This window comes from Galleria mellonella, unplaced genomic scaffold (genome assembly GCF_026898425.1).
Source record: "Galleria mellonella isolate WM207_F2 unplaced genomic scaffold, CSIRO_AGI_GalMel_v1 utg74, whole genome shotgun sequence".
Lineage (NCBI taxonomy): Eukaryota > Metazoa > Arthropoda > Insecta > Lepidoptera > Pyralidae > Galleria > Galleria mellonella.
Window position 1 is genome coordinate 134,155 of NW_026442147.1, and position 27,764 is coordinate 161,918.

Below are 27,764 nucleotides of genomic sequence, written 5' to 3' on the forward strand. Positions count from 1 at the left end.
TATGTAAATGTATCTATCTATCCTATTAAAAAGCTGCGCTCTTGTCGGTGGAGTTCTAGCCACTCACTACGATTTTCTGCGAGACTCTTCACCTCTTGACATGACACGATACTAACCTTTTCCTTGATCTGCCTGATGTAACTATGCCTTTGTCTCCCTCTTTCCCTTCTTCCTTCTATCTTACCTTCTATTATAATGTTTATAAGTTCGTCGCGTCTTATATAGTGACCTAACATTTTTCCCTTCTGACTATGTAAATGTAAAAATCAACCTGATACATATGGTATTAAATGGTAAAATAAATTAAAAAAGTTTTCTTAATTGTAATTCAAACAGACTGGGCTTGTTAGTTTAGATACAAATCTTTAATCCATCAATGTTTAGCATGATTGTAAAGTAAACATTGTGTTCATTGCTCAAAATAGAGTTCTATGGTCATAAATATAGAACCTGTAGTTAAATGATTGTCGGTCTCATTGTGCTTTTTGCACTTCAAATAAGTATTTTACTTTACTGCCAATTATTTAAATTTATGCAATAGTAACATTTATTTGTATTTTTAAGATAAATAGAGCATGGATAGATGTAAAGATATTTAAGAAAAATACTGTTATTTATATAATTTCACTGTTATAACTTTTCAAACTTTGTTGATGGATTTAATAGTCGAATACATACAAATTAGACCTCTTAATATAAGCCTGCAGGGTATTTTCTCATCCCACTATTCCACTCGGTTTTTTGCCGCCAAGCAGCTATGCTTAATCAATTTGGTTTGAAGAGTGATGATATAATATGACAGTGAAATTACAAGACGTCGATACCAGAACTACCAATATGCAGCGCATGTGAGTACACTATACATTTTTCCTGTAAAGTTGCTCTCAATGTGTGAAGTTAAGTGAATAGTTGTATAGTTTAGTTGCAACATTTTCCACCCTAGGAAAACCAACCCTAGAGGGCCTGCGCGCGATATACTATCCCGTAGGCTCGATTTAGATAGAAATAGAGATTTAACTTTAGAATTAGTCTCCGAGGAGTCGGAATATAGAGGTTTTCCCAAGAGACTACAACATAGGGTTCTTCAAAAGGGGGGTAAAGAGGTTTCTTTAGGGTCAGCAATGCACGCGTAATACCTCTGGTATTGCAGATGTTCATAGGCTACGGTAACCACTTACCATCAGGTGGGCCGTACGCTTGTTTGCCACCTCAGTGGTATAAAAAAAAATGGGTGACGTAGATACTATTCTGAAGGCCATGCGCCTAGTACCAGAATTTAATGGTAATCCTCACGTCTTACCTAGATTTATCCGTAGCTCTGAATAAATATAAGCAGGTTCTCATTCCTCCTTACCCATTGATTGCAACTAACAGGAAAGGTTATGTGTATATAGAGGCAGAATGCCCGAAGTATGAAAATTAGTATGTCTAAGGAGATAAGATGGATCATCAACTTCGACTGACTGTATACAGAATCTTATATTCAAACAATCTATCGACCTAGTCTGCGAAGTAGCAACAGTTAACCTATCTAAAGTGGCTATGGAAGAGCTAGATGAGAGACACTGTATAATATCATTCCCCAATGCTACTACAATTCATACACTATGTGGAAAGGAAACTTACAGTATTCTGAATGGAAGTTATCTCGCAACAATACCAATAAATTCTGTATACCCCGGAATTCACCATAACTAACATTAATAATAAAGTGGTGTCCTTCCACCCACCCATGAAGATACTGCGATTCTCCCAGAATATGCAATTCCATGACCGTAAAATAACTCATGTAAATCTTAAACCGATAGATCTTATAAGACTTCATGAAATTCAGCACAAGGTGATCTTGCAGCATCCTACACACGAGCAAACCTCAAAATCGTTCCTATTTCATACTACGATTCCACTTTACATAATTATATTAAGCTGTCTTATAATAATTATAGTATGGAAATATAAGACTAATCAATGTACACCTGAAAAACTGCCTCCTGAAACTGAAACCGGTACCAGTACCCAGAGGCCACAGTCCGCAATATTCTCTCAGCTGAAGCTTCTTTTTTTTTCGGTTTTCCGCCAGCGACTTCAATAACCTACCTATATATTTTTTGTAATGCGCAATATTTATTTATTACACCGATAAATTAGTACATTTTAATCATTTATATTTCAGTTAGTTTGTAGCATTTATCTTGTAATTGGTTTTTATAATGGGAACAAAACATCTTATTCGATATGCATGTGACCCTGAGAAGTCTACGGGTTTATATACATATACTTACATATTTAATTACCATCTATTATGCATATTCTTAATTCGTGCAGTAGTCATAAGCATGTTCGCTGCATATAAGCAGTAGTCAAAAGAATGGTTTAAAAAGAATTCGGATGTCATCTTTTAAAATCACTCAGGAAGTATTCAGCCTCGTTCAATATTTCCTTTATTGGTGTTGTTTTTATGTAATTTTTGATTTATCCATAATTATATAGTTTTTCCAAACCTACTTTAATCCAACATGACTAGGGGCAAGTTCACTGCCATTATCCTTTTAAAATATTCGCAAATAGGTTAATTGAAAATACAATTTATCATATTGACTAGAATCCAACCCGCAAGCACTCTGTCTTCATAAAAAACCTCTCGCGAGCACATACTAATGAGAGCCGAAATAAACTTGTGTCTGAAATCAAAACTTTTCTCGATCAAGTTTCGGTCTCGGGTGGACACAATCTTGTGCAATTCAACCCTAAGAAGACAAAAATCTGTGCGTTTACTGCAAAAAAGACGACGTTTGTCGTAATTCCTCACTTTCAGGGTACTTCTCTTGTTAATAAGTCAAGTTTAGGAATTCTTAGCGTTGATTTATCCAGCGACATCCGTTTTTTTTGAGTTTTGCGGTCATCTGGAGAAAAAGGATAAGATGGCCTCCAAAAAGTTAGGAGTGTGCAATAGATGTGTGTGAGACGGTATTTCACGCCAGAACACCACTTGAAATTCTATAAAGCTCAAGTCAGGCCACATATAATGTTCTCCCCTATGGGCAGGAGCGCCATAGCTCCTTTCGTTAGACCGCATTCAAAGTCGGGCGGCTCAAATTATTGATAATCAGCGCCTTACTATGCGACTTGAGCTGTTGAAATAACGTAGAGATGTTAAGTATTTGTGCAAATTCTACCGAATTTATCATGGAGAGTGCTTTAAGAAATTGTATCTGCTGCAGATTTTCTCCGCCGTATAACTCGCTACAAACTAAAGTTTCATCCCAACCATCTGGATACGTGGCGGTCCTCCACCGTGCGTTTTTCAAAGCACTTTATTTCAGGCACAACCACTCTTTGGAATCATATTCCAGCAGCAGTATTTCCGAATCAATACATCACAACCTTAAAAAAAGAGCATATTCCTTTTTAAAAGGCCTGCAGCACATCTGTAATGTCTCTGATGTTGGGGTTGATCAAGGGCGGCAGTAGTCACTTACCATCAGGTGAGCCGCATGCTCGTTTGCCCTCTGTGTTATAAAAAAAACTTAAGTTTTTAAGTTATGGGATCCCTTCCAAAGGTCTATGTAGTAATTTACAAAAGGAAAATTTTTTAAAAAATCATTAGTCATAATATACCGTATTTCGGTTTAAATCGGGATATAGACGAAATTATATGGCCCGAAAATATGATACTCTAGATTTCAAGAACGTCAATACATAAGGGGTTTTTATTATTGTAATATGTAGAGTCCATGGTATTTCATGTCTATAAGGGACCATTCGTATTTTCCATAAGGCCGTTAGATTCGTTGCTGTTACCAATTACATAAAAAGAAATACTATTAGGTTTATAATATAAATCAAGTATTATTTACATCATTTTATGCTGTCGCTTTGGTTACTACCAGTTTACAAGACAACAAAATTAGTTCACCCTACGGTCCAAAGTTCCAAAGATAAAATTACTCAAATCTCTAAACTTATTAAATTATAATATATATATAGTATATACTATATTGTGATTAAAATGACGATATTTTAAAACCAAATGAGGCCAATTGCTTGTTGTAAATTACGAAATAATAGATAAGTTATTATAAAATTATATGTACTTTAGTCATACAAACTATCAATCTGTAGACCTTATATATTATTGAGTATCTCATATCATACCCGTAGTATATTCTAATACATAGTTTCTTTTAAGTTCACAAAATTAATTACTCGTACTCGTATACACATTACCATAATATATTCCGTGATTTTTTTATATCCCTGACTACATTTCTTTTTAAGTATTTTTTTTTTATTTCCGTTTTTATATACTGATAAACGGTAATTTTATAAACTTACTATGTTTTCCATTTCCGAACATTCTTTCGAATCCATCCATAAGTCTTTCTCGTAGTAAATACTGTGCTAACTACCTATTTCAAGAAAATCCTAATATTTTTATTTTCTTATGAAATGTACAAATCAATAATTTGTTGTTATAATAATTTTTTTGTTAGACTAGTAGGAGCATGGATAAAAAATATTGCCCTTGGAATAGTCAACAAGACCAAAGAAACGATCGAATTATGAAAAATTGATTTGCTATGCAGATAAGCAACGTACATGACTATACGAGTAGGTAGATAAATGCGATATTATCTTGATATGATTGTATTTTAGAACTGTAAAAGCTTTGTGTTAGTACACAATTATACTTTATATAGATTTAATATTAAAATTAAATAAAAAAATAAAAAATATATAATTATATTATATAATAATATAATACGCAATTATATTATGTAATTTCTAGCCACTTTACAATATGTGTGAGAGATGAAATGACAAAAAATTAGGTACGTACTAAATGATTTATTTTCTTAAGTGAAAAATAAATATAATTTTGGTTTTTTAAACCCAAGTTTATTAACACAAAGTTAATGAATTTTGTGTTATAAACTATCCCTCGCAATAAAATAGTAGTAAGACTTGATTGATAGCCTAGTTAAAGAGGTATAAGAAAGCGGCATTTTATCCACATAACAAAATCGTCACAAAATTAATATATAAAAAAAATAATAGTAACATCTCCTTCGGATGTCGATAAACAGCAAAAAGGCGGTAAATAACTACGGATGTTATCTTAACTGTTCTTATCATTGTACTTATGTAAGATGCTTTGAAGAGTAATAACAATAAATAAACCATACTGTAATAACATACATAGATAATTTGGATACCTATCATGCCGAGATACATCTATTAAAAATAACAAACAAAAAAATATAGGCTCCTGTAGGGTATATATTTTTTTATACAACTTAGAATGGCAAACAAGCTGACGGCCCACCTGATGGAAAGTGGTAACCGTCGCCTATAGACATGAGCAGTACCATGGACATAACAGAGTATACTGTTTCGCCCATGATACCCCCCATGCGTTGCCATTCCTGAGGACTCAGGTGTTATTCCTCTGTACCCAGTAAATTCACGCCATATCCCACCCTTCAAACCGAAACACAGCCATGCAAACACAACTGCTTCACGGTTGAAACACGAATGGGACAGAGGTACCCAAGCAATCGACTTTTGTACAAAGTCTCTGGTATATAATCGTATTATCTTTTGTTCTGACAAAATGTTGTCAATAGATCTAAGTTGGTTTGGGAAAAATTATAAAAATGTAACACTCTGTTTTCTTGGGCATATATCTACATCGTGTCTGTAAACTTTGTACTTACTTTCGTACTAATAGTGTATATGTGACAGTGAGTTTGTTAAGCGCTTTAACGAATCAACCAATCGTTATGAAATGTGGTATATACGTAAAGTTGGACTTATTTCTTAAACCCCTAAGGTGGCAAGCGATAGTAAGCGGCTACCGTAGCCTATAAAATATCAGGGACATTATACCTGCATTGCCGACTCTTACGAAAACTTATTACATTCTTTTTAAGGAACCTCATGCTGTAGTTTCTTGACAAAACCTGGATAAGGAGCTCATTCTGTAACTGTTTGTAGGAAGAAACATTTTGGAAACCACGTTATACGCACTAATCTAGGCTCTAAGGAATGAGCGTGTACCTACTCCCTGTCAGTGGCGAGCTGTACGATGCGATTGTAGAAAGTGGTCGCGGGCATCATATTAAACTATTCCTGCACAGTCCATTGTACAAGCGGTTGGATATGCAGAGTAAGGCATATATGATATAATTTGTGGTTAATATAATATTCCGAACAAAGTCTAAGACGATTGTTAGTTTTGTCTGTTTTGAATTAGGTTTATATGTATCTATTAATGCTCGTGACTGATATTACGCGGAACTTTGAATAAATGAATGTCTAGACACTCTGTAATAATTATATATCTATATTTATAAATATTGGATATTTAGATATCTGCTTAATTGATAATATTATTTCTATTTCATAATCAGTTACAATATTTAGTTTTTTTTTTATACTATTGAGATGACAAACAACAATTACATACACCAGGATAAAAATTAACCAATTTTCTTCTCCATATAAAAATTACTGTGGTAGGACCACGCTATAATCCTATATTGTATTGCAACATGAATGAGCCGGATGGACCGGGAAGTCCACACCCTCACAGAATACCGACGCCGCACTTTTAGTACTACCACATTTCGTATGATGAGTGAGGGAGTCCGGATGCCCATTTTATACCCATCCCTTTTCTAATCCTAACATACTTCCCCTATCTTTTAATATAACCATGGGAATGCAATTTAGTAAAAATAATATACCCCAGGGAGGTACCAATAACCACGTTGCTGGAGAATCCTCCCTCGAGCAATGCTCAATAATGCAATGAGCTTAAACATTGTTTTTTTTTCGCGTGCCGATGTATGCGCGTACGTTAGAGAGTATATCTGCTGTCGTCGCCTTGGACTACTTGAATAATCATAAAAATTGATGCCAAGAAGATACAAAAAAAAATTGTAAACTCACTTCTACAATTAAGGTTCAATTCAATATTTCTTCTTATAAAATACTACAATACTATTATGGTGGTAAACAAGCATACGACCCGTCTGATGGTAAACAATGACCGTAACCTACAGACTACTGCCTAATCAGGGATATCAAGCACACGTTGCCGATTTTTAAGAAAACTTATTAAATAATTTTTGAAGAATTCTAAAAGCGTATTTTGTTGGCGTTATAATAAGAACGATCTTTTATATAAAGCTAGCTATGCTTGCGACTTTGTCTGCGCAACAAGGATAAAATATCATTTGCCTTTTGCTATATATAACATTCTCTATGCCCAATTTGACAATCAATATTTTTGATGTCCTTTTGGTATAATAGGTAAATGTAGAAAATACTATAATCGTCATCGTATCATAAATAATATTACTAATATGTATAAATATAGATAACATTTTGTACTGCGTTAGCGCCTACTATTTTAGAAATATTTACTAATCGTTCCATAAAATTTGCTATATGATTTATTTAAGATAAACTATAGTTATTTAGGTACAAATTATGAACACATACGTATATACGTATCATATATATATAAAGTAGTATTTCCTGTAACGAAGAAAAAAATTATATTCCAATTAATTATACAATCAGAGTGTTGCCATATAGTCTTGGCATAAAGTGGGTTACTTCTTTTCCCGTAGGTGTCATAGAGGCTACTAAAGAAACTTAATACCTGAGGGATGGTCTGCAGAGTCCCTCTTAAAATATCACTAAAGCCTAACTGTATTTGCCAATCCGCTTACCAAGCGTGGCAACTACTGGCAAAATCACCTTTATGAGACCTATGCTCAGCAGTGGACAGTTAACAGCTGATAAAATGAGATAGTTGCAATTGAATATGAAGAAATGAGAAACAAATTTAAACTTGTAATTTTTTATATAATTTTAATAGCAAACAGGTTGACGGTCCACCTAATGCAAAGTGGTATCTTGGTTAATTCATATGGAATTCGTTATGATGGGCTAACTAACTTGCTTTCGTCCTCATCTATCATTTCTCACTGGTTCCCCGCTAGCGTATACCGATAGCGCAGGTGGGGTTACTTATTATTCTATTACCACTTATTAAAAATGTGAACAGAATAATGGAAATCATATTTATATAGATAGATATAATAGGATATCTATTTTATGCCGACGTCACTCCTCAAACTTTACAATTCCTTAGAATTGTTAATCCAGACAAATAGTAGATATATATATCTTGTAATTGTATTGCAATATCACTTCTATTGACTTGAAATATAGTCATGCAAGAATAGCTACTTGGTAGCAGGAATACGAGTAGAAAAGAGGTAGATTATTAACGATACTTTTATCCTAATTCAAACTAGCAAAGTCGCAGAAAATAGTATAAATGCAATAATTTAAAAAATTGTTAATTTAAATGTTAAGTTTTTAGATTGAAACGGGATACTTTCTATCCCAATATTATAAAGGCAAAAGCTGTGGGTTACACAGCTGGTATCTAATATCTACGTGAGCCTGAATATATATGAAAAATCCTAAATTCACATACACCTATAAAAATACAAACAATAACATTTTTTTTACAAAATAGTTAAAACTACCCTATCAACAAATATCACAAGAGGAAATATGAGTGCATAATTAGGTTTAATGTACTTTATTTTCCGATTGTGCATCTTGGAATTTTGTTTAATAATGTGAACCATGTAATTAATAATCTATATGAATGTAGATGTACTCGTATTATTACGGTTATTTTGGTTTTTGAATGCAGATCAAAAGAGTTCACGAAACATTATGTTTTTCGTTTAGAAACATTTAATTTCCGCTGGCAAATAAAAATTGACGGTCATTGCACTTGCAATTATAGTGAGAGCGCAGCCGCTGTGCCTGCAACTGTTGTCGGTCAATTCAACCCGTGCACGAGGTTTGTGTGTCAGAATAACCGGAGCTGCACTCGGCTACCTACATAAGCGTGTGAATATACGCGGAGTAAACATTCATGGAACTGACCTTTTGTTTGAATTATATTAAAAGTAATTGTCTGCAGGGTTTTCAACCGACTTCAAAAGAAGGAGGTTCTGAATTCGGTAGTATTTCTTTTTTTATGTTTATTACCTCATAACTCCGTCAGTTCTAAATCGATTTGGAATATTACTTTTTTATCTGAAAGGATATACTTACAGATTGAGCCCATTGTAATTTTATTAAAATAACTGGTTTTGTTAAAATTAAAATTGGTTTTCTTTGTGAGTGCCACACAATTATACTAATCGGTTGGTATTAATAAATGACAACGAACATCTGGACCCTAAAATACTCAAACCCGAGCCAATTTAAAAAAAAATGTTTTTTACATTGACTTGACCGACATTCGAACTCGAAACTTTATTTTAGCAACGCGACATGTTAACTACTACGCCACTGAGGCCGTTAAAATATAAAAAAACACAACTCACGACTGTAATCCCTAATGTTGTAATAGATGTATTTATAGACTGTTGTCATTGTGATAAATGTAACATTCGAGATATATTTTGCAGAGTATATTAGAATTCAACGTGGAAGTGAGCCTACCACCATCACTTGGATTTATTATCAATATTTTTCATCACCGGCAAGTTTTTTTTAATGGGTGATAATGGTATGGTAACCCTACCCGCGCGCGCGGAGGGGCATCGGAGGTGAAGGATGATAAGTAAGGATGAAGCAGGTCAGTTAGCCCATCGTGACGAATTCAACAAGAATTGTTCACGATGGTTTCAAGTGGGAACCACACGGATGTCGACCCAATAGGGCATATTGCTAGCAATGGGGTTGTCAAACTCCATTGCTAACAATCTCTGTCCCCCTTCACCTGCAAGTTAGGCAGAAAGGCACGTATTTTGCTATCAACCAGATTCTAATTCCTAACCAACAACTGAACAACAAAAATAACTCTGTACAGGCTTAGTCGGAGACTAAACCGAGACTTGGTTAATACAGTTGTAAACTAAAATTTAGTTATTAGGTTTTGTCTTCGTATACCTATTATGATGGTTATATACTGGGATGCGCTAGCACCCTACAAGAGAGAGACGACAAGTGAGAATGATTAACACCGTTAAAAAACCTAAATAATCCGAGGAGATTGGTAAAGGGGTCTAACGTGTCATTGCGGCCACTATATTATTCTGTCAGTACCTACACGCGATCTCATCTAAAAACCTTTTGAATTTGTCACGATGGGCCAATTGACCAACATTGGCGAAGTTATATTTTCCTTTCATATCATAAAAAAAAATCCGTAAGATGCGGTAAGTTTGCACTCTGCAGTGTTGAAGCGTGACATGGCTATTTTAAAATTCTGTGCTTGCAATAGTTTATTATTACGTTAATTTAAAATCACTTACTGTCACCATAACCTGTATTTATGACTCATTAATTTACATATATTTATTAGTGTAATATATTTTAATAACTGTCATAAATAAGTTTATATGATGTAGTTTCATATCATTTCGTATCAGGAAACTAATATCTGACATCATCACTGGTGTTGCCGGCGTCCGTTACTATGGCAACTGTTTACTATCAGATTGACTGCATGCTTGTCACCTTTGTGTCGTCTAGTCGCCTCAACATTACTACCAATTAAAGTCTTATTACTAAGCATGGGTATTTTCTTATAAAAGAAGGATCTATCTATCTATCCATTTAAGAGCTGCGCTCTTGTCGGTGGAGCTCTTAGAAGAGACGGATAACTCTAAAAGAAGGATATTAGTCTATTATTATGCAGCGGAAGGGGATTGTTAGTAACGGGTCAAACAGTCCCATTGTTAACAATACATTCTATCAAGTCGATCTCCACAGGGTTATTCCTTATGGCTATAGAGTTATAGGCTAACTGACCTGCTTTCATCCTCAACTATCATCTCTCATTGCTTCCTCGCCCATGTAAACCGATAGCGCGTATGGAGTTAGCATTACATTTTCACTCATCAAAAAAGTCTACTATTACGACCTTGATCAGGTGCCATGGTATAGGATTTTTTTAATGGATGGAAATGAAATGGTAACCCTGCCCGTGCTAACGGTATACGCTGGCGGAGCACTAGTAAAGGGATGATAGGTAAGAATGAAAAGGCAGGGCAGTTAGCCCATCGTGATGAATTCACCTGGTATTCTGCACGATGGTTTCCAGGGGCGACCACGTGAATGTTGATCTGGTTAGGCATATTGCTTGCAATGGGACTGGTAGTCCGCATTACTTACAATCCCTCCCCCCCTGGTATACAGATTTGAGTCATTCTTACGACTTTCTGTGGATAAAAGTGTATTGTATTTATCCTGTCACCAAATGGATGTCGTCTAATTAATTTTAAATTTAACATTTTGTTCCAAAAATGAGTTTTCAACCAAAACAAAATAAGTATAGAATCAATATTCCTGTTTTTAATAAAAAAAGGAATAATGAAAATCGGTTCAGAATTGGTTAAGATACCCCGTAACATACACGAAAAACATCATTGAACTGCAAACCTCTTGTTTCCTGAAGTCGGTTGAAATGCGAAACAAAACTGGGTAACAAGCGGTCATTGCACCGACCAATCACATTATGCTCATGCGACTATAAATTAAATAATTCATTCAACCTAATAAAATGAAGATCATTGCTCTGACGGCCTCGTAATATGATGAGTTTGTAATCGTCCAGTTGTTGTAAAATCCCACTAGTTTTATAAAATAGCTGACTTTAGGTAGGTATGTTTAAATTGGCATCTAGAACCGTTTGTATGAGAAAAAGAAAAATGGGACTTTTTATATTTTAGGGTAGTTTTTGCATTTTTTTTTTCTTTATTAACACCTTCCTCGGATTATCTGAAAATAAAAAGAAATTTCCGTCCATTCAAAAATCGGTCCAGCTGTTCTCAAAATTTTGCATTTGCTAGTAAATTTAATAGTCATTCAGAAGATTAATTTCATTAGTTTAGCTGTTTCTACAAATGTATGTTTATAAGGACATTTGGAAGCTGAACAGAGGGCTTACCATGAAATGTTTTCCGAAATTTCGGAGCCAAACGAAACAGAAATTTGATGTTAAAATTACATAATACATGTCATTTGGAAATATTAAAAATGTAAAAATATTGTTCCTTTGGACTTTTATGATAGTATGTATGACAAACGAAATGTTAAACTCCATTTATTGGTCCGATTTTGGTATAAACAAAAACACGAAATTGAGTCCGAAATTTCGGAATTTCATTTCATGGTAGACCCGCAGATCACTTCTGTTCATCAAATTATAATTTTTTTTTGTTTTATACCACTGAGGTGGCAAACAAGCATACGGCTCACCTGATGGTAATCGGTTACCGTAACCTATGAACGCCTGCAATACCAGAGGTTTTACGCGGGCATTGCCCACCCTGAAGGAACTTCTTTACCCCCCTTTTGAAGAACTACATGCTGTAGTCTCTTGGGAAAACTTCTATATTATCTATACGATTTATATACAATCTAAGGATTTATCTGTCAAAGACACACAGAAATGCCGTGGTAGGTAGGTAGCTTACTAGGCAAGATGCTAAATTAAAAGTTAATAGTGAAAGATTTTTATGATAAATCAAACAGTGCTGGTTTTTATGACATACTCGTATTGACGAGCGGATAAAATTTCAATGACACTTTTTTATTTTTTCATACGGAACCCTGAATAAACTATATAATGCATAATTTTATTATATATACATCCCTAATACGTCAGATGAGTTTTATGTTTCATAACTGGAAAGGCTGATGCTCCAATTGTTAATAGTGTCGTCATTGCACTCAATTCAATTGATTAGTATTCAGTTTTGCAAATTACAATATTGATCAGCAATTTTTACTTGAAGTGTCAGTGTTTAAAATTAAATTCATGGCGTATTCACAAATTTGCATTATTTATTTATTTATTCTTTATTACACAATACAATAAATGACCGGCATTATGTTCGTGATATTATATTACTAACTGTTTCTCGCGGCTTTGCCTACATGAATCTATATATTATATAAAATATCCTATGTGTATTAGAATACAATATAACCGTGAGCCAATTTTTATACGAATCTGTTTAGCCGTTCACAAAGTTAAAAACATTAAAAGATCTTTACAAACTTTTAAATTTAATATTAGTAGGATTTCTTTGAAAACATATAAAATGAATAAAGGCAACGGATTTTTTTTTATATTTCTCAGAATATATGTAACATAAAAAAATAAAACAATACTAATATTTAAATTAATGTAAGACCAAAACGAAAGTAATTTTTTCTCAATTCAACAAAAATCATTAGAATTTACTTTAGAATCTTTAAAAACTGTTTTTCGTCATTTTAGGTAGGTAATTAAAATTAAGATTGTTTATAATATTGTTTTTTTTTCTTGCAATGCATTCCTCTCTGCCAATCCTTTAAAAATGATGCTGTAAATATTATATATTCACTACTTAAGTATATTTTATATTAAGTAGCTATAATTCATTTGTCCATATCAGGTTTATATATATAAGTGTTTGGATATTGGACCTAGTATTTTCAACAGCTGTTTTTGGTCACTTCGAGTTGATTTTAATTCCGCAAACTGAGCAACCGAAAACATGGGATGCAGAGGGCATCGACCCCGTTGCCGGTCCTTGCCGCAAAAGAGATATGATTCTATATATAACTGTATAGTAATTTTTTATTGCTACCAAATCTGGGTTATGCATTTGATTCGTGATACAACTATTTTTTTTTTGTGTTGCCAAATAGAGTTTGCCTATAGTTTATAACTGTTTGAACATATGACGCGTCTTTATTAAAACTGGCTATACTAGTCGAATCGACAGATTTGTAGCGGAATTAATAAGTTATTTTAGATAAGTGAGAAAAAAGATTTTTTATTATTATATACTTTATATATTTTTTTCTTTTTATACAACTTAGAATGGCAAACAAGCTGACGGTCCACCTGATGGAAAGTGGTAACCGTCGCCTATAGACACGAGCAGTACCATGGACATGACAGAGTTATGCGTTACCATTCCTGAGGACTCAGGTGTTATTCCTCTGTACCCAGTAAATTCACGCCATATCCCACCCTTCAAACCGAAACACGGCCATGCAAACAGCTGCTTCACGGTTGAAACACGAATGGGACAAAGGTACCCAAGCAATACTTGAACATCATAGATTTAGGAAGGAAAAGAAATCAATTAGGTATTTGTTTACTGGCATTATAATGTCCACATATAGAAGATACTTATTACTAATCACTTAAGAAAGTTGTCAACATTGCATCAACTTTGTTAAACAGTGTAAGTTTAGGCCAAAAACATTCTATCACGATGCAAAATAGTCAAAAACAAAATTAAAATTGAAACTGGACTAAATTGATGATTCCTACCGTAGCACAGATATCTGGGGGGAGGGAATATTAGTATAGCGGCTTTACAGTCCCATTGTTCGCAATATACCCTATTAAGTCGACCCCCACGTGGTCAGCTCTTAAAACCGTGCTGACTTCTGAGAGTTTTTATCACGATGGGCTAATTAACCAGCCTTTCCATCCTCATCTGTCGTTCCTCACTGGTGCCCCGCAAGCATATACCGATAGCGTAGACTAATTTACCATTCTATTATCACCCTTTAAAAAAAGAACACAGTTAACTATATTAGTAACCTTAGTTTAGAGATACCATAATATGTCATTAAACTCGCCACTTGTACAAAGTTTTATTGTGCAGTAAAGAGTAAATAAATAAAACTTAGTAATAGACTTAATAAGTAATATATTATTACACTTTATTAAATATATAATCTCTGGCATAGGTATATACAGATATGTAAAATATAGATTCAAAACGAAGTCACGAATAAGAGGCAACCTACGTTGTATATATATGTATATATATTCATTATATGAATTATTACCCACATTACAATTGGCGGTGGAACACAATGGTCTGTAGCTTAAAGTTTTTTGTGCTATTATAAAGTGTGTCAGTTTAGTTGCTAACATAACTGCCCATGTGCATGACACAATACACCAAGTTCACTACGCCGAGGTTCTGTGGGCTTGTTTGCATAGATTATAAAAGATAGACTTGCAAATTAATAAATGCTTTTGTTATTGTTACCTGTATGCGGCTTTATTCGCGTAATTTCGTGTTAATTGAAATATTCGTGAGAATCATATAAAAAATAGTCTATCAGCTTCAGTCGAATCTTGAGAATTTTGTCATCAGGCACAATCATATTAGGTTAGTTAAAAAATATTTAAAATCTATAATTCCACGTCTATCTATCTCGTCTATACAATATTTATTTATTCTATATAAAATGTAATTTATATCTTTTTATTTATTTATACTAATATTCTTGCTCAGATATTATACCTAATTTCTTGGAAATTAGATAAGTTTGTAATTTAGGGCCGTTTTATTCGCCAACAAATTATATAGATAATTTGGTAAAAACGTAAAGATAATAAATGTATTTATTTTAAAACTAACGGTGCAAAGAAACATTTGCTTTCTTTATTCTAGCGTTAGAGAATTTTCTCATATTATTCATATAATTGGTTGTGTAAGAATATACTACCTTAGTTCGTATACCAATTTTGATAACACGGTAATAATAGTCTGATATTATGTGAACGAAGAGCGCAATGTATTGCCTGTCTATCTGCATCTTGAGGATATAAGGATATAAGAGGCAACGAAATCTCGAAATTAATTTTGATGTATAAACTGATTCGCGAGCTTAGTAATATCTAATATTCTTCTTTAAGGGAGAAGGGATTATTGTTATCGGGAATTTGCGGCCACCACGTTAGCAATGTGAGGTCAGGTCGATTTTCTCTGGAAACCATCGTAGTTATTCCCTAATGAATGTCTAGATAAATCAACTGAATTGTTTTCATTCACATTTATCATCCTTTTTTGGTAACCACAAGGTTATATACTCGTAGATAGCGCAGGTGAGGTTACCATTTCATTATCATCTATTAAAAAAATATATTCTTTTTTAATGAGAGAGTTTCTTACTCTTTAGTGGGATGTAATATATCGTTAAGAGCCATCCTTTATATTCTTCTCTTATCCCAGAAACGATGAGTGTGGGATTAACAGGAAGCTAGTTTTGATGATGATAAGATAACTAAAATCGTCCAAATACCACTGTCTGCAATAGCATGCTCTTTGGCATCATGTAGGCGCATGGCTCCATCTGCCATTTTACCGTTACGCGACACAGTAACCGCGAACCGGGAGATTAATGTAACCAGTCTGTGCCGGCGCATACAGAGCTACAGGATTACCTATCTCTTCTAGAGTTCTATTGATTCTTAAGTCATAATAGTTACATAGAGAACATTATTATTATGTTAGAAACAAGTATCTACTTTTTGTAGTAGATTATTTTCATTATTTATAAATTTAATACATTTCTTTAAACCGTTGCCGTGTCCCGACATAGAATAGGTCAACCTTTCCTTTCTCGTGGGTGTCGTAAGAGGCGACTAAGGGAGTGCGAGGGATAAGTAGCAGCCGTCTTAGAATATCTCCAAAGCCTAACTGCGGTTGTCAATTCGCCTGCCAAGCGTGGCAACTACTGGCGAAACCCCCCAAGGGGGAGACTTATGTTCAGCAGTGGACAGTTAAAGGTTGATATGATGATGATGATAATGAATACATTACTCACTGTATGTGGAGTATTTATAACAAAAGATAACGTATTATGAATTTTGTATTCGGGTCGGACATAAGTCATCAAAAGAACTTTATAGAGTAACAAAAACCGGACTGTATTCCTGACAAATTATAGCTACTGTATTTATTTAATGCCATCACCGTATAGCTTATAACACGCGTACTAAAATTAAAGGGAAGTTTGCACATATTCACGTGGGAAACCTTTGTTCAATTCGTGTTTTTGCCAAGCTGCTGTGCTTGTATGTATTTTTTCCATTTTGAATATGAGAGTAAAGTATAGGTTAGGAAAAGATAACACCACTAAGGTGTACACCTCAGGAATAGAAATACATGGAAAAGACAGTGTACTTTGGATGCCCATGGTATTATTAATGTTTTTAGGCTACCACTTTACATGAGGTGGGTTGTCAGTTTGTTTGCCATTTAGTAAAAGGTTGTATATTACATATACTTGTAGGTTAGTTAAATATGCATTTAGTTCCGTAATAAAAATCTCCATTCCATGTGGTAACGGAGTACCAAATGAAAAATGAAGAGTAAAGTAATGTGTCAAATGTTTTTTTTTTCCTCCGTTCGGTGTGGTGACAGAATACGTAAAGTGGTTTGCCACTCATCATTAAGGACGCCGGTGCAAGAGAAAAATAACTTGAAATAAAATGCTAAATTAACGTAGTGTTAGTAAAGTATAATTTTCTTCTTATATGGAGAAATCAGAGTAATGGGGCGATAATGGGTTGTTAAGGTATGGTAATAACTTACCATTTGTTAAAGTCTGTAATGTCACATATCTATTAAGATATCACAGTATTGTTCGTGTCACATTTTCTAAAATCTATTAAGTTACATATCCATTAGAATATCTTATGTTACGTTGCTGTACAGAACAAACATACAAAAATAGACACAATTTTGCTTTCATTTTTCTTAGTTGCAAGAATTACTATGGGAGAAAGCGCATTGTAAATTGAGGTCTAGTTCATACTGTCCAAAACAAATAATTTTTTTATAATTCCAAATTGAAACAAAATGGCAAATACGTTTTTTTCTGTGAACAAAGTCGTTGTATAATACATAAATGTGTAATATATATATCTATGGAAAGGGGTAAAGTGTGCTTGCTAAAAATAATAGTATTCTGATCAACGGGGCGTTCCACTAGTCCCCAAGTTGCTGTCAAATAAACAGTTTTAACGAGACGCTTACTGACAGCACGTTCGCGTAAAACGCGTCAGTAATCACGTTCGAAAATTTTCGAAAAAAATCATTGGTAACTTCACAAACACGTTGTCAATGCTAGCTTGTTAATATAATAAAAATACACCTAGAAACTGTCTGTATTATTATTATTAGTAATATTTTATTAACAAGCTGTATTTTGCTCAATTCAAGAACTATTTATAGAAACGCAATGACATGAAAATTAGAGTAGGCACATATCGTATTTAGTTTGATAGCTGCTAATTGTCTTAATACTCTTCTACAATTGTTTGAGTCACTGCAAACCGTAGTAATGCAAGTTTCTCAGCCGACTTGCATGGTTCGTCGCATTCAGTAATCGAGAGAGAATTAATTAATTTGACAAAGCAGATTGTAACAATTAACTGTCAATTACATGAAGTTTCAGATATGGCGATATCTTCGTGAGTCAATAGTAGATACGAATACAAAATGAGATTTCAGATTCGATTCTCAGTATGGTCAAAAAATTTTCTGTAAATAATTTCTGTACCAGAAATTGCCTTTTGTAAATATATTCAAGTATGGGTATTCTGAGTTGTGCGTGCCTTTGTTATTTGGGTTCCATATAACACAGCAAGAACATAGTCTATTGTTGTTTTAGGAAATTATTATGATTTAGTTATTGTAATAATTGAAACATCTAGACCCATACAAACAAACGTACACAAATATCCACTGCTGCATAAAACTCCCAGGGCAAGGAGGGGAGGGGGGGGGGGTTTACCAATAGTTGTCACGCTTAGCAAGCGGGCTTAGCTGTGAAGCATGGAAACTAATAGCTAAACCCCCTTGTATGGGGGAAGCCTATGTTCAGGAGTGAATAATTATTGGCTAATATGATACAATAGATACGATATCCATAAATACAAAGATTTTATTGTGCCAGATTCAAACCCGTAACCATCGAGGTATGTTAAACGTTGTCACATAATTAAAATGGTAGTTATAAAAATGTATGTAATGTTATATATATATAAGTACATAAGCGTAACGGCAATTTTATAAACTTACTATGTTTATCGTTTCCGACAATTGACTCGACTGCATCCGGAAGTTGTGAAATAAAATAAACATAAGTTTTAAAATTTAAAATGTAAGTTGTTGCATATTTGTAAGTTTATAAATATATTTAGATATTTGTTACTCAATCACGCAAATAATTGAACAGTTTTCAATATTTCTCATTGATTATTTAAAAAGCGCTCTGATAGTGAATTTATTGATTATAGAAAGAATAGAATATTATTAATTAACTTTTTAGTGTTTTGTGTAAACTTTTTAGATAATTATGACATTCTACACTTCGGTATTTAAATAGAATTAAACCATTTTCGGTTATAAAAAATTGGAGAAATTTTTCACACGAGAGCCTAGTTCACACGGGCATCACCACGGAATATAACAAGTCTATATGTAAGTATTAATTTATTAATGGAGGCCAACTGCATTACTTTTGTTGCAATGAGGAAATGTTTTATTAAAGGTTCAGGATAAAGTGCACCATCACGACAGTAGTGACGCGCCGTTGTAACTGTTTTATAAATTATATATATGTATTTTATAGTGAAAGGATTATTGTTCATATAGATGTACCATATGTGGTAACCATAAGTTGGTAATATACAAATATATTTTCATTAAGTCTCTGACATAATTTTATACTTACACCATTTTGTTAAATAAGTTGGTTGTTATAAATAAGTTAAATTCGTTAAGTTAGTTGTTATAATAATAAGTTTGTTGTTACTAATGACTATAATTATTGTCTTTATGCAAAAAATGGTAAAACAACCCTGAAAGTAAACTCTTTCAAAGAATATGAAGTACATAATTTAAATCAGTCTGTTGGAAAGTGGTGAAAATTCAATAAAAAATTTTAGTTCTGATGACGATTTTATATAGAAATGGCAAATTTATATAGAAATATTAAAATATGAAAATCATATTTTTATAAGCATTAAGTGATTGAAAAATTTCGAAACAGGCGGTACTTGAGTTGTGGAATTATGTTAAACAGAATTAAATCTTGAAATATTTGTGTCATTTCATCAATTTATACCTACTGACGTAGTCTCTGGACTTTAAATTCGTATCCTAAGAACACTGACGTTTTTAAATGATTACAATGCTCGAAATAATTATTTTATTTATTTATTTATTTATGCTTTATTGACCACATTACAAAAAAAATGTCTGGTACAAAAGGCGGACTTAATACTATATAGCATTCTCTCCCAGTCAACCTTTGGCAAAACAGAAATTTTAATATGCGGTGAAAAAAATTACAACACATACAATAGAGATTATATAAATATACATACATGAATATATTAAACAAATATTACATAAATATACAAATATGTAATAAAAATACATATATACAAATATAAATATACATATATAAATATACCTACTTATAGATTATATACGATAACACAAATAAACAACGATAGAGATCAAAGTGATGATGATGAAGGTGAACTGCTTTCACAGTTTTTTCCAAAGATATTCGTAGACTTTTCTCTTAAAAATAAATTTGTTAGAAATTTGTCTTATGTCCATGGGTAGCGCATTATCGCATATATTATTGTAGCGTATTATATCTAGATATAAGGAACAAAAATTACAATATAAACAGAGCAATGATGGATAAAACAAAGATTTTCCTCTTAGGAATTTTACTTTTGGAATATTTTAAATAGGTGTAATTTTGAAAGAAATATATAACGGTGTTGATAAACAGTATTTTAAGTTCAAAGTGCAAAGAGGGCCCTATAATATTCATGTCCTTTTAAACATCATATGTGCTGTGTTGTGGTGCATAACTGCGAAAAGTGGGCCAAGTTTGCCTCACTATGTTCGCTTGGTAAAGCTTTAGCTGGACCGGTCCGGAGGTCGTTGACCCCACAACCTACTGGCTGCTTACCCTGTACAATTCGCGAGATTGCTGTTGCCAACACAGCTTTGCTATACACATCTAGTGTTACTTAGCTTATAAGCCACTAGTTTGTACTCGCGACTCCGTCCGCGTGACTGGGATATATAAATAGATCGAGACAAAGATTAGCCTATGTTCTTCACTTATTCAAATACTGCATGTATACCAAATTTACTAACTATTATTAAGCTGTTATTGGCTGCACAAAGACCAAATAAAGGAAATTTCAGTAAATAATACACGTAATAGTGTAGGATTTTTAGACATTGCACAATGCGGACAGTCGTAAATCGTTGCTAGTAATGTGTTAAATATAAATATTTCTCTGGGCACCTTTAGGAAGCTTAAAAGTTGTCAGAGAAATTTTGAAGTAATCGATTGTCTTGATTAAGCTTATTATGCGAAGAAATTAAATCCATTATTTATTTGTCTTTTAGATATATTATATATATTCACATGAATATATAAAATACATCTAAAAGAACGAAGAATAATGCGCATGGGTAGGATAATTCTTATTAAAGTCAGCCATTTATACTTATATAATATCTTTTTTTATATGCGATGAAGAAACGATCTTGACCGGTTCCACAAAGACTAGTATGGCTTGTCTAGCGATCGTGCGAGATGGGATCAGTCCAGGGAGGCCTTTGTCCAGCACTGGGACATTCTATGATTGATTTATGGGGATTAATTAGAAAACAGTATGCAATATAAATCTAGATGGATATAAAAACAGGGAGAAACAAAATAAAGATAGGTTATGTGAAAGATAAAATATATGACAGTGAGCTTTTATTTTCCACTGATTCCTAATCGCCATCATAGACTGTTAGAGATTATAAAGTCTATTGTATTGTTTATATTTTTAATGTTTTTATATTACTACTTTTCCTGTCACTAAGCAGCTATAGTTGTATAACTGTTTTCAGTTTGAATGGTTAGATATGGTATTAAAAAGCATAACAATTATTTCTCAATATTTGTAACACATGCGGGGTACCATAATGTCATCAAGGGTATCACAGAGTATTCAGTGATGTATTGCTCTTTGTATAATCATATCAGTCTGTTGACTGATCAATGTAAGCCTTCCTTTTAGGAGGTTTTACCAGTAGTTGCCACGCTTGGCAAGCAGATTGGCAACCGCAGTTAGGCTTGGAGATATTTTTAATAGGGACGCTGTTGTCTATCTCTCGTCTTCTCTTAGTCGTCTCTTACGATACCTATGGGAAAGGAAGGGGTGGCCTATTCTATGTCGGGACCACATGTACCAATAGATGTGTTTGTATCAATAGGGGGCAAACTTTAGTATATTGAAAATGTTAAACTTTTTTTATTACGAAATGGTATTGTTATATTAATATCATTTTTGTATATTCAAAATTCATCGAAAAATTTCCTCAGGTCACGCTTAAATTGCTGAATATAAAGTAGAACAAGTGAGAATAAAGTAATTTTATTTTCTGTATAGATAAACAATTTAAGTGTTCTCGAAGTTAGTTTATTTAGTAATTTAACGAAATAAATATTATTTGACAGTATTTACATTTTTATCATTATTTGAATATGATATATATAGACACTTAAATGTCATTTGTTAGTCATTAGGTAACTTAATTGATTAACAAATGTTTAGTTTTTTTGTAACTATGCGAGTTAATGTAAATATAGAAAAAATAGGTAGTTGTTAAATTACCTTGTTAAATTAATTATTAATAATATTGTTAATAAAAAAAATGCAACCTTACTAATACTAGAAATATAAAAGCCACTTTTTACCTCTTGACATGCTAATTTATTTTCACAAAATTGGATATATACCTACGTAGTATTTTTTAATGGATGATAATGGAATGGTAACTCTGAAAAATTACAAGTAGCGTTACACAAAGGAGACCTATGTACAGTAGTGGCTTAATGAGAGCTGAATAGATATATATATAGAAGTCTGGCAGGACACAAGTGAGGGGGTAATAAGGAATAATGAAAGCTGGTCAGTTAGCTCATCGCGGGGAATTCATCAAGAATTAACCATGATGAGTTCTATGGAGAATCACATGAGCTTGGCCTGACAACTTACATTGTTAACAATGGGGTAGAAAAATTATATGGGATTTTATCAGTTTAGATGTTAGATACGTAAATTTTAGATTTAGGTTTTAGGTGCAAAACAAAAACTAATAATGTTTATTGGCTTTTGAAGAATTGACCCCTAAAGTGATGAACAGAGATTGAAAGTTTGTATGGAAGTTCTAAATGAAGCCGAAGAACGAAATTTTAGTTTTAGACTTCTAATTAAAATTAAATAATATACTTTTCAACGTTATTGAAAATTCCACCTCTCTTAAATATCATACGCGACCAAAGCTGCGGGTAGAAGCTAGTTTTGGATATAGGTATTAATACCACAATATACAATACTTTATAAAAATAGGTAGGCAGGTATTCCGTAGGTGGATACTTCGTAGAAATTGTCCTTTCATATCTCGTCTGAATTGACAAGTTTATTTATCTTTCTTGCACTTAGCATCCGTCCGTTTATGATGATCATAATTCGTGCATTCACAACTACTTCCAGTTAGTTCGTAGTGTGTGTAATATTGAAAGAGAATTTTCCTGTTAAACTCAAAATGGGATACGATGTGTGTGTACTTGCTTATTGGAATAGGGCTATCATTACAGCATGTGTGTAAGCAACGAGTGTGACGACCACACTACTACATATTTTAGGATACATAAGACAAATAATATACGTGTTGTTAAGCTGATTCTATTGATCTACGAAAACATTTTTTGGATAATTCATATAAAAAAATCAATATATTATCTCATCACGAATTAAAATGAAAAAATTACTACTTTATAGATACATTTGGAAATTTAATAAATTAATTTAAGTACCAAAGTAATAGAAAAAAAAACAGTACAAAATTTTGATCATGTAAGTAACAGAAATTCCATTACCTACACATAGAACCATAATAATGTAACATAAATAATGTAGGCAAAACCGCGGCAAAAAACAGGTACTGTACAAGCAAAGCCGCGGATTTCCTATGATGAAATAATATTTAGTTAGAATATTTAGATTTAGCTGATCTGAAAAAGAGAGGACAACTGATCGCTGACATTGTTTGAAAACGTTTGTAAATTTATCTTTATTTTAAAAAATAAATGTAAAAATAAGTTTGTTTGATACTTTTTGGCATGTCAAAGACTCAATTAATTATTATAAATTTGATACAGATATCTAATATGTATAATTATCGGGCAAGTTCTTATTAATATAATAAACGTAAAAATGATTTTGTGTGTTTGCTATCTCTCGGCGCTTTAACGGCTTAATCAATTACTACTATATTTGAAAATGGGATAAAAAAGAATATTGACTATTTTTATCCCAGTCAGTAAACAAATCCCGGTTACGCAGATGAAGTCGCGGGTAAAAGCTAGTAGTGTATAAATATAACCTGGTAGTGCAGCTTAACTTGCGGATAAAAATTATTATGGAATAAAAAAATTTAAATAATAAAATGTCACAAATGTTGGTCACATTTGTTCACATGACGCGCCTACTAGAAATGGCGACTGCTTTCGCATTCATCGCCAGCATAGAATTGCATGTGCAAGTTCAAGGCTGGTCGTCTCCCGCTTCCCATTGCGTGTGCATACGTATTAATTCTGCTCACAGTCGCGACTACCACCATTGTCTATCACGGGGACCGAGGTTAACAACCCCATAAAGGATTAATGATAGTATTGTGGAGAGTTATAGTCCTGCCCCTATTTCTGCCACCACCTGCGGTCGTGTTCGCAGTAAGTGTAACCTCAGTTGAAAATTAAATTTGTTGTCAACCGAAATCTAAAAAGGCGGTAGTCACATCGATTTCTTACTTGTAATTTTTTTTTGTGTGAAACCGCTCTTAATGGCACATACATACAAAAAATAGTATCCCTTATAATAATATAATATTAATTTTGACGTGAAATGATTTCATCCTAATTATTAATAACTAGTTGTAACCTGTGACTTTACTAGCATGAATTAGTACATAAAGTCCCATCTGTTAAGATATAACCTGCCCGTATATCAAATTTCATTGAAATCGTTCAGTAGTTTTTACAAGAAAGAGTCTAAATTTAATAAACAGTTTATTACATATATGTATAAGTGACATGAATTTGACTTTTAATATGTAATGACAATTTGAATGACATAATTGAATAATATTTTTATTTCTTTTTATAAAATATAAATATTTGGATGCCTACATCGCTTACGGCAATTAAACATACGCCAAAATAGTACCACGTGGTTTTTGTAATAATTTTAAGATTGTTTAATGCATATAAACTCATTTCATTTCATCCATCCATTGCATTTATAATATTAGTAGGATAGTTCTGTTTGCAATTATTTTGTTTTTGAAATACTAAAATAAAATGTAAAATACATGTTTTCGATATAATTTCTTTAACCCGTGTAGTAGTTAGTGAAACATTATAATATCCAATAAATATTATAATGCAAACAATAAATAATAATATACATAGATGATAAATAATGTCAGTACTTTTACTATACTTTGTACCTATATTATCTTAAACTATTACTCATAGTAAGTATTGCAACAAATCATACGTTTCCATAGTGCGTTTGAATATTTGCTTGTCGTCCCAAGCACACCTAGAAATACGCCGTCCTAACAATTTTAACTTGGTCAATAGGATCTTGTGTATGCTTCACTTTACTTTGCAAATATTATGCAAGATACGTACTTTTATATAACCATGTGTCTCTAATACTCTTCATATTTTGAAATGGTAGGATTAAATATTTTATTTCTTCGCCTTGTTCCATTTATTTATTGAAATTTCCGTTTTCGGATACTAGTTTCCTTTGGTATACTCTCATATAAGTTTTATAACCAACATTTATTTCTTTTTTAGTGCACTGAGTTTAACAAATTATTTTATATCAATGTGAATTTATACCAAACATTGTAATGCATGAAATGCTCCATGTGAACAAATAAACTAACCTGTGATATGAACTTTCCTAATATAATACTTAAATCAGTAAAATATATTTATTTATGTCATTAACCATAATTATAGTGATGTTAATGTTAAGTATAATTCTTTCCAACAACAAATCTTAGAGGAAACTATGTTTAAACGAGGGATTAAAATTAGGAAAAATATCTTGAAAATGATACATACGTTACTGATTCCAGAAGTACCTACAGAAATCTTTGTTGCATTTGTACGTAGGTTAAATAATTTATATGTATTAGCCAAGTGTGGTTCATTGCCCTTGCAGTGTTGGTTATTTATTCTACTGCATTGACACACACAGTGCATAAGTCAATACGATATGTAAAGTTATTTCGTAAGATTGCGTATTCATAGTAACAGAGTAATGCAAACAAATCATCAATAGTGTTGATGGTTGCTAGTTCTGCAGCACACGACAAGTCAACAGTACCAGTATATCTACAATGAATATGTTTGTTTTTCATGCATGTTGAAAATTTGTACAATAATGTACATAAAAATTGAGAGTGAGACTGGTACAGTTTAATAGAAATAGAAAAATGATTTATAGTAGATGGAAGCGAAATTTTAAGTATCTTTTTAAAAGAGCATCCTTCCTAAAGAAAATAGGTTAGAAATATTTGGGCTCTCCATATAAAAATTTGGCATTTTCAAACAGTTCCCACAAATGAATGTCGGTTATCTCCACTTCATCTGGTATATAGAAAGGTATATTACATATATTGTTAATTATTTTTAATGAAATTATAAGATAATTAAATTAGAATTATAGTTTGATTCTAAAAAAGGTAAATTTTACTTTTTATTTTTCTCTTTATTATTATTCCCTTTAAAGAATGATACAGGTTGTAAAGATTAACAATACGTACACAATCAAAATGAACAATTAATTACAGAAACTTAATTACAGTCAAGTTAGTAAAAAAATTTTTTATACATTTTTATCATACACAAACGACACAATTATTTATATGAAAGTATATTTTCATGCTGTACAATATGATTTGTTACAATATAAATATTATTGCAATATTCTTTAATACCTAAATTCATTAGCTCATATTATTATCAATGAAATGTATAAAAGAAATAGGGAATCACCATCACGTTTCCTATACATCTTATATCAGAAACTCTTATAGGGATCTCAAAACAGCACAATAAGTGAGAGATAATAAACATATTTAATTTTATCTGAACACCTTATAACGTGAGTAAAATGCGTTCAAGCAATTCCAAGTTTAGTTTGAAATATTTATTTATTTCTGTAATTGCTGTTTAGATAAGTTGCAGGCTACAACAAAATTATTCAGTTTATATTTTGCTCATCGGAGTGTTGATTTAGTATGAATTATTAAACACTTTGTTCAGTAAGGTATGAGTTGAGATGCGCAATTTGAAAACGTAATAAACTTTGCTTAGGCCGATCATCTAAATAACTTCCTTTACGTATTATTATTCGTATATACAAAATGTTACTCGCGGCTTTATCCAAATGAAGCAAGATAAAAGTATTATGTTAATGTGACCACCTGTGTACCAAACTTCATTGAAATTTATTGTTGCCTTTTCCATAAGGGGAGTTTTGCCAGTAGTTGTCACGCTTGGCAGGTGGCTTGGTAACCGCAGTTAGGCTTTTAGAGATGTTTTAAGAGGGACTCTGCTGCCCGTTCCTCTATCATCAAGTTCCCTTAGTCGCCTCTTATGACATCTACAGGAAAGGAAGGGGTGAACTAATCGATGTCGGGACCATATGGCCAATATGAATGTACTTATACCTTAGAATTCAAACATCTATACGTACTTTATAATAAGACAAATAGGGGCAAAGTTTT

The 27,764-nt window shown here is 32.6% G+C and overlaps 1 protein-coding gene across 1 annotated transcript in view; it reads left to right on the top strand.

Annotated features, from left to right (window-relative positions):
* LOC113516002 (long-chain-fatty-acid--CoA ligase 1) overlaps positions 1 to 27,764 on the top strand; it is a 76,206-nt gene that overhangs the window by 3,091 nt on the left and 45,351 nt on the right. The gene's annotated exons all lie outside the window — the stretch shown is intronic.